This window comes from Onychomys torridus, chromosome 19, assembly GCF_903995425.1.
Source record: "Onychomys torridus chromosome 19, mOncTor1.1, whole genome shotgun sequence".
Taxonomy (NCBI): domain Eukaryota; kingdom Metazoa; phylum Chordata; class Mammalia; order Rodentia; family Cricetidae; genus Onychomys; species Onychomys torridus.
In genome coordinates, this window is record NC_050461.1 from 39,118,118 (window position 1) to 39,127,130 (window position 9,013).

The 9,013-nt window shown below is 36.8% G+C and overlaps 1 pseudogene; it reads right to left on the reverse strand.

Moving 5' to 3' along the window:
- Window positions 1–5,339: 5,339 nt before the first annotated feature.
- On the reverse strand, window positions 5,340–6,147 carry LOC118570722 (annotated as a pseudogene).
- Between the last annotated feature and the right edge of the window lie 2,866 nt (window positions 6,148–9,013).

The following is a 9,013-nucleotide window of genomic DNA, read 5'->3' on the forward strand; positions in this document are numbered from 1 at the left end:
GAGACAGAAAAAAAAAAATCAGTCCAAACTGAAGAAAAAGATTCCACTGGAAAATCACTAGAATAATAGCGATAAGGGAAGACTGGAAGAGAAGGTGAAAGTCATCTGTGTGCCTGTGCATTGTTGATCAATGTCAGCCCACTGCACTTAAGATCAAGGGCTCCAGGAGAGACGCCGTGTGGAGTCACCATTGCTCCCTCAGTGTGCCTTTGAACATCACAGTCCACAAAATGGAAGCGATAGCACAACACCTTCCAAGAAGGGTTATCTGAGCATCTTGAAAAGGAAAGTTCAAATGACTTCTCTCACATAAAGGAACTTCAACATACTCCATACACCTCATGTGAAAACGCAAATGGGTGTGCATTTATAATTCTAGGATTTGATATGTTGATAACATTTATAACAACAAAAAGAATTAAACTGCTACTCACAATTCACTAAAGAATATGGGAGAGTAACAGAGTATGACTCATAACTTTTATGCATAAGGAACACCTAAAAATAAATAAGGAAAGACAAGATGTAGAAATACATACATTAAAATTTCTTCTTGAACAGAAAATGGTCCATCGCATTAGTTCCCAGATTGTCCCAGCACATCCTTTAACTCTTTCAATGTAGCCAATCTCCAAGATTCAAAGATTCACTAAAATTCTGTTTTAACTTTGAGTAGGTATCATATACTTTCTTTCTCTTTAATAATATCAATAATTTCTAAGTCCTACTCATTGCCTTAGGATTGAAGTCCCTGATGCTCTCTTTAGGGGTGTGTGTGTGTGTGTGTGTGTGTGTGTGTGTGTGTGTGTGTGTGTTTGTGTGTGTGTGCATGTGTGTGTACATGTGTATGTGCATGCAATGAAATCTCTTAGTTTTCTGATATATTGCATCCCTTCCTTTTTTAGGTCAGTTGTACAACATCTTCTTGAGATTTCTGCTTACTGAATTCTTATCTATCTTTTATTTGCACACTTAAGTAACTCCTGTAAAAAAATCTGGATATGATAAAAAAAAATAAACCTTTGTTTCATACTGGAAGCTTGGAGAAGCTTTTTCCTTAGACTGTCTAACACCATGTTATAGAATCTACTGTACTCTAGAATCTGATATTGCCATTTGGTATGTGGATTCCATTTGGATTCTTGATTATGTGGATTCCATTTGAATTTTTGTGCCCATTTAGGTTTACCTACCTTTATTCCTGGAAACCATTTTATTTGATCATTTCTCTGAAAACTCTATGGTCTTCCTACGACTAAATCTAATGCATCCATCTTTATTTTATTTTTCATTTTCTCAGTACTATTTACCAGAATTTATCACTCATGTTAAGAACATTCTTCTCTCTTGGCTTTTAGTGTAGCATACACAACTTGTAATGGAACTATCAATAGCAAACCCTTGGGTACTTATGCTCCTTGGTTTTAAAGCAGTCTATCTTGAAAAATGTCAAAACACTAGTGAGAGAGCATTTCTTACTGCTAGATCTTAGGAAAGAGTCATAACTTAGCTCCATAAAAATTCTTGAGGAAGTTTTCCAGAGGATGCCAACAGCAAATTAAGTCTTACATTTCCCTAAATTACTCTTTTACCTTCTGCCACCTTTGCTTGAATGACAGCCCCAAGCACTCTGTTCAGAGGTGTGGCTGGGCATGGGGAGTGATGTCAGTTTCTGAGGCTCACTGTGAGGATGGGAAGCATGAGGAGTCCTGTGTTGGCATTTATTAGAACTTTTATTTTATGGCATGTTAGGTTTTAAATGCTTTCAAATTACTACTCTAATTTTGATGAATGAGATAACGAGGGAAGAAAAAATTAAGAGGAGGAGAGAGAAACCAAAGGGGGGGGAGGGAGAGAGAGAAAGAAGGAGAGAGAGAGAGAGAGAGAGAGAGAGAGAGAGAACAAACGCAACAACTACTACTTTATTTCACAAAATGATTGTTTTCTTTGGTTATCAATCCCAAGAAAAACTTCCTGGTGAATGGACAGTGAGAGAGGAAAGAATAGGAGATCATTGTGATACCTAGACAGATACTATCTACAATCCTCAGAACTTAATTAGATCTAGAGAGTTTGGAAGCAAGTAAAAGATATGGACTTCAAAAATAACAGAAGCCTACTACATCACAAATAATTACCTTCTTTCCTTCCATAGTAATTACTTCTCTGTTTTCTTAGGATAAAACACAATGATCAAAAGTGACTGATGGGAAAGAGTTTAATGTTTTGTAGTTCTAGAGAGGTAAGAGTCTATGATGGCAGGGAGGCATGGCTGCAAGCAGCAGACGTGACAGCAAGAATCGGAAGCTGAGACAACAAATCTTCATGCATAAATGTGAAACAGAAAGCAAACTGGGATGGGGCTAGGTCATAGACTCCCCCAATGACTTATTTTTCCTAACAATGCTGTCCACCTTTTCAAACAGCACCGCCAACAAGGGATCAGTTGCTCAAATATTGGATGATTTTTACTTGATCCTTATGCTGGTTTTTTTTTTTTTTTTTTTTTTTTTTTGCCAAAAACTCTTTCCTTCTTCATATGCTTCATTTGGAGACATTTATATCTATCATTTCAGAAATTATTTCATCTAGCAAGAGGTCATCACAAGAATCATTTATGATGAACTCCAAACCCATTTATCTGCATCATCTATTTTACATTTCAGTATTTTAATGGTACTTCCAACTCAACTTTGCTAATATTAAGGTAATCAAACTGAGCCAAATACCCACCAGTTTCTGATTTTCAGACTCTCTCTATAGAAGGTTGGCAAATAAAGTACAAAATGTATATTGTTTTTTAAGTTTAGGAGAGTAAGTAATTAGTTGACATAAATATGCTTTAATTATTATGTAGGCACAGTTGTAGTAAAAATTATCCATTGTGTCTTTTGAAATTTTACACAATATTATTATACATAGGGTATATAATATATGAATGTATGAAATACCTTCTTTCTATCTATCTTTGTGATCTTTGTATGCATATATATTATCTCAAATATATATAATCAGATATCCTTATTCAATATCTCCACTTTTCTCCGTTTCTATCTCTCTTCCTGAAAACATTTAGTCAATCACTAAGTAATATCATACTTATTTTTTAAATTATTCCTTACTCTCTGCTCTGTAACTTTTCTTACGTTTTCTTTCTACCTTCTTTCTCCTGTTTTCTTTCTAAATAAACTACACTTGTTTTAATGATCTTAGTCTTGACCTTGACTGTTTAATTTGCAAACAAATATTTGTCTCATTTCTCTGAAGGACTACCAAAATTAACAGGACTGTTCACTTACCTGCCTTGAATCATCCTATTATGTAATTACAAATTGCAACTGCATAGCATATGAAACATTTATGCTTGGCTTATAAAGACCTCCTGGTTGCTCTCATACTTCCTAATCTTATGTAGTTAAGTCCCCCCTCACAAGTTGCTTCTTTGAAAACACACTGGATATTTTTGTGGTTTACGAAGAGAGACACAGTGCTTCATGTAGCAGGCTTTCTTTTGGGCCGCCAACCATGTCCCAAATCATAACACAGAGACTTATTATTAGTTATGAATGCTTGGCCTTAGCTTAGGCTCATTTCTTTTTTTTCCCCTCCAATGTGCAACTTCATACTTTTTTCTTTTATTTATTTATTTATTTATTTGTTTGTTTGTTTGTTTGTTTATTTATTTTGTGCATTTCTTGCTAGCTCTTATAACTTAACTGGTTTCTCTTCATCTACACTTTGCCTCAAGGCTTTGGCCTTTCTTTCTTTCTGTATGTTCTACTCCAAGTCCAGCTGGCTGGTCCCAGTCATCTCCCCCTCCTTCTCCCTAGTTCTCTCCTCTCTCTCCTCTCTCCAGCGTAGATTCCTACTACTACTTGTTTTCTTTGCCTGTCAACCCCACATATCCCTCTCCTGCCTAGCTATTGGCTGTTCAGCTTTTTATTAGACCAATCAGGTACCTTAGGCAGGCAAGGTGGAACAGCAACACATCTTTACAAAATTAAACAAATGCAGCATTAAAAAATATGTAACACATCTTTCATAGTGAAAGTAATATTCCACAACAGACCCCTGAATCTCCTTCTTGACAATCATGACCCCTTGCCTATGAGCCCACTTCTGACTGGTCACACTAGGTTATTCGTTCCATTACCATCTGTTCCCCTTTCAGCTTTTACTTGTTCGCACTTTCTTTTGTCTTGTCTAGGGCTGAAGATCCGTAACTACTTTTGCCATATCATTGTTCCCTTACTAGTCAACCCATCTAAACAAAAATTTATGGGGTCTAAGAATGAATAAATATTGTTGTAGTGAGTATAATTAAACATCAAAATATTTTTCACATCAAAACATTTCATTTGTCTCTAGCAAAATAACTTTTATATCCTACCCCACTCTAATCCATCCTCAAGGTGTACATTGGTTAGTACATTTTCTGTAAATCCATCTTGCCATCTTTCCTATGGGTGTCAATACTGTTCTGAAGAGTACTTAATAATTGTGTGGCTTACCTCACACCAGATAATTGCAGTGGAAATCTTCACACTAAGCTAAGAAAAAAAAATGACTAGAAATCAAGCTAAGGTTAACTAATGCACAGGGTGATAGTTTGGGATTGTGTTTGTTGTTGTCTTACAAATAACCATAGTGTTATCTCTCTGTAAGCATTTTGTCATTGTCCCCAAGGTCTACAGAATATGAAAGCAGGTGTCATTATAAAATACATGAGTCAGCTTTCAACAACTGATTTTTCTTCTACATTTTTAAAGTTAATTTAAACAAATTTTCTTATTGGGAATTATGATTCTATTTAGTTGCTTAAAGGCAACAGATTTTATTCTATCTTTCTGAAACAATTTAATATTCTACAAAATAATTTTTCCATAAGACAATATCTTCATATCACCCAAGTATTAGAGTATTCACAAGCATTTTAAAATACTCATAATCTTAACTATTATTCATGATTAACTCATCAGTGCCTGAAACAAAAATCACTGTGAAGAAGGAAGATAATTCAAAAGGATTCAAATATGTTTTGAAATGAAATATTTATATATGATACTAGGATAGATAAGTATCCATATATGTTAATTTAAACTCATAGAATGACCCAGACAAGATAACACATGCCTTTAGTTCTGGCTTGAAGGATAAAGAATGTTGTGAGTTCAAGGCCAACTTGGTCTACTACATAGTGTAATACAGGTTAGCCTGGGCTAGAGTGAGACTTTACAAATACATATATGTGTGTATGTATATATGTGTACATAAATATGTATATTCTTTTTTTAAAGTTTGTAATTATATTTATGTACAGAAAACTTAGCAGTGTACATTTAACCCAATTTAGTGGTGAGTTCTTTGGCCTTTGCCTTTTCAAGCTTGGCAATCCAAGCCACAGATTTAGGACCCAGGACATTGCCTCCCCAGTGGCAGTGGATCTCATCATATCTGTCGTTGTAATTGGTCCTAATAGCTTCTACCAGCTTAGCCAGAGCACCCTTGTCTTCCGAGTTAACCTGTGTGAAGGCTACAGTGGTGCATGGCTTCTTCCTGTGGACCAGTCGCCCCAGCCTGGCCTTTCTCTTGATGATGCAGTAGGGGACCCCCATCTTTTGACACAGGGAAGGCAGAAAGACCACCAGCTCAACAGGGTCTAGGTCATGGGCAATCACCACCAGCTGAGCCTTCTTGTTCTCCATCAAGGTGGTGACTGTATTGACCCCCGCTTGAAGGACAGGCGGTCTCTTAGTTGGGACGTCCCCTTTGCCAGCAGCTTTCTTCTCAGCACGGGCCAACAGCTTTTGATTTTTCTCCTGCTTCATCTCTGGCCTGTACTTGTGGGCAAGCTTGAGCAGCTGGTAGCTGTTTGATGGTCCAGGGCCTGTGTGAACTGGTTAATGGCAGGAGGTACTTTGAGCCGCTTATAGAGGCTGGCTCTTTGCCGCTTCAGCCTAATGTAGCAAGGCCATTTGACCAAGCCTGTGAGATCTCTTTTGGGCTGGATGTCCTGCCCAATGCTGAAGTTCTTAGGCCTTTTCTCAAACAAAGGATTCACCACCGTTTGGTCTCCTGTTTCTTTACGACGGCGAGGGCCAGGGCCACCTTCTTCCCCTTGGCCTTCTTTCCCTTGGGCATCATGCTCGGCTGGAGGAGAAAAAAAGCAAATATGTGTATTCTAATGCATGCTGTGACTCTTAGGTGGCCATATGTTATAAGGACTCATTGGTTGTTGCACATGTCCTTATCTTGATGAGAATATTGATATTAGAGAAGGTTTTACATATGTGGAGGGGAACACGTAATAAATTTCTGTATCTAATCCTCAATTCTATTGTGACTCTAAAAGTTCTCTTCAAAATAAAATGTTTGGGAGAAAAGGGGAACCACATTCAATTATTTAAAACAAAACTAGTTAATTATTATAAAATACTAGACATTCATGATCATTAATAGCAGGTCTCACATATACATGAGAAATTATTATAAGGTGTCTATGTTCCCCATCAACAGAGTTGAAGTGATAACACTTAGAAGCTGTATATTAGATATCCCGATTGTGTTGGTGTTTCCATTTCTCTTTTTGTTGTTTGTTTGTTTGTTTGTTTTCAAGACAGGCTTTCTCTGTGTAGCTTTGGAGCCTGGCCTGGAACTCACTCTGTGTAGCCCAGGCTGGCCTCGAACTCATAGAGCTCTGCCTGTCTTTGCCTCCTGAGTGCTGAGATTAAAGGCGTGCGCCACCACAGCCAGGCAGTATTTCCATTTCTGACACCCTGTAACTATCTCTCGTTTTCTACCAAGCAAACCAATGGACATTTACACTCAAAATCAATCTGTGGTCCCTCTCACTAAAAACTCACAGATCCTGATCTACCTGCTAGCTTAAATAATGGTAACACTAGCTTTGATTCATTATTACTTTTAAATCTCATTTGAATATATTTTCTTGATGAAACAGTTTTGCACACCAAATAAAATATAAAATAGTAAAAGAACATTTGGAGAAAAAGTCAAAATGAAGGAAACTCAAAGTGAAATATTCAAAAACTCAGATAAAATACTCAGAATAGGGCATGGAGATATGCCTCGGTGGTTAAGAAAACTAGCTGCTTTTCCAGAGGACCTGTGTTTGATTCCCAGTGTACACGTGGCAGCTCACAGCAGTCTGGCTCTCCTGGACCTGAAGTCACAAAGCCTTTGAGTCCTCTCTGGCTTCCACGGACATTGCATGTGGTACATGGACATATATGCAGGCAAAACACTCAAACCCATTGGAAAAAAAAAAAGACAAAATAAAACTGACAGAAAGTCACTGTGATATATTATTGGATCTAATGGAAGAGAGAATATCAGATCTTCAAATAGAGGAATTGGATCACTCAGTAAATGAAAGGATCAAATCGTGCCCCCTACACACACACACACACACACACACACACACACACACACACACACACACCACACACACACACACACATCCCCAAACTGAGAACTGGACTTGTAAAAACACCAAATACTGAGGCACTGCAAATAATAGTAGGACAGAAGAAGCAAAAGAGAAGACATGGATCAAACTCACAGGAAATACATTTAATCAAATCATGGGGAAAGGACTCCTAAGCTAAGGAAAGAGGTGCCTAATAAGGTCCAGGAGGCACAAAAGAAAGCACCAAAATAGATGCGACTGAATAGAAATTCTCCAAGTCATTTACTAGACAAATGCTAAATGTACACAACAAAGAAAGGGTCCTAAAAATTGCATGAAAGAACAACCAAGCCACATACAAAAGCAGGTGCATCAGGATATCAGCCGTTTTTCCAATAGAGACCATAAGAACCAGAAGGGATAGACCGATGTTCTGTAGATTGTGAAAGACCACAGATCCTAGGCCAGACTCCTACATCTACCAAAGCTATCAGTCTTAATTGAAAGGAAAAGGAAAATTGTCCACAATAAAAACATATATCAAAAATTTGTGACCACTAAGGCCACTCTACAGAAGACACTAGAAGAATATTTTGATCTGAAAAGAAATTTAAACACACTCAGGAGGGCAGAGGAAACAAACACATCCAGAACATTGACTCAAAAGAAGTAATACAAAGCATCATAAAATCAACAACCTGACAGGAATCAATACATATTGTTCAATAATAACTCAGATATTTTATTTTTAGGCTTAGGTAGGAAATGTATTAAAAAGTGAACACCATCTCTCCTCTGCTTCTTTGAGGTCTTAATATGATCTATTTAATATCATGTCAGAGCTGTCTCTTATACATATTCATCCAACCTTTGGTTCCTTGGTTGAATTCATGAGTTTGAGTTTAGGAATAAGCATTGTTCCTCTTTTTGTTTTTTTTAAGGTATATCAGTAAGTAAATAAAATTGCAAATGAATTATATCTCACTATTGCCAACTTAATCAGTTGAACAGTTTGAACTGTTATAACAAAGCACCCTAGGCTAAATGTTTTACACAAAATAAAAATGCATCTCTCAGTTCTGTATTGTGAAAGTGCAAGATCAAGTTATTTACATAGTCACCCATAGTGTTTGCTTCCCAGGCTTCAGACTTGTGTCTTCACACAGTGAAACAAGAGGTAAATAGTTCTGTGACTTTTCTTGTAACGACACTAATCCTATCACAAAGACTCTATTCTCATGACCCAATTTTCTTCCTATCCCAAAGAGTTTCATATTGGAGATTACATTTAAACTTAGCAATTTAAGAAGTGTAATAGTTTGGGAATGAAGCGTGATCCCAAAGGGTTCATTTTTGAATGCTTGTTCCTCAATATAAGAAATATTCTGGGGTAAGCTTTTCAGAGGTGATAGATTTATAATTTGATGACGTTTGAAACCAGTAACACGTTGTGGAATAGAATATGTGTGTAAGTAAGTATGTGTTACATATGTTTGTGTTGAAGAATAATTGTTTAACTAGGTAAAGATGTGTTGCATTTTTGCTGCATTTGTTTAAATATATAAAGGTGTGTTGCTTTTGTTA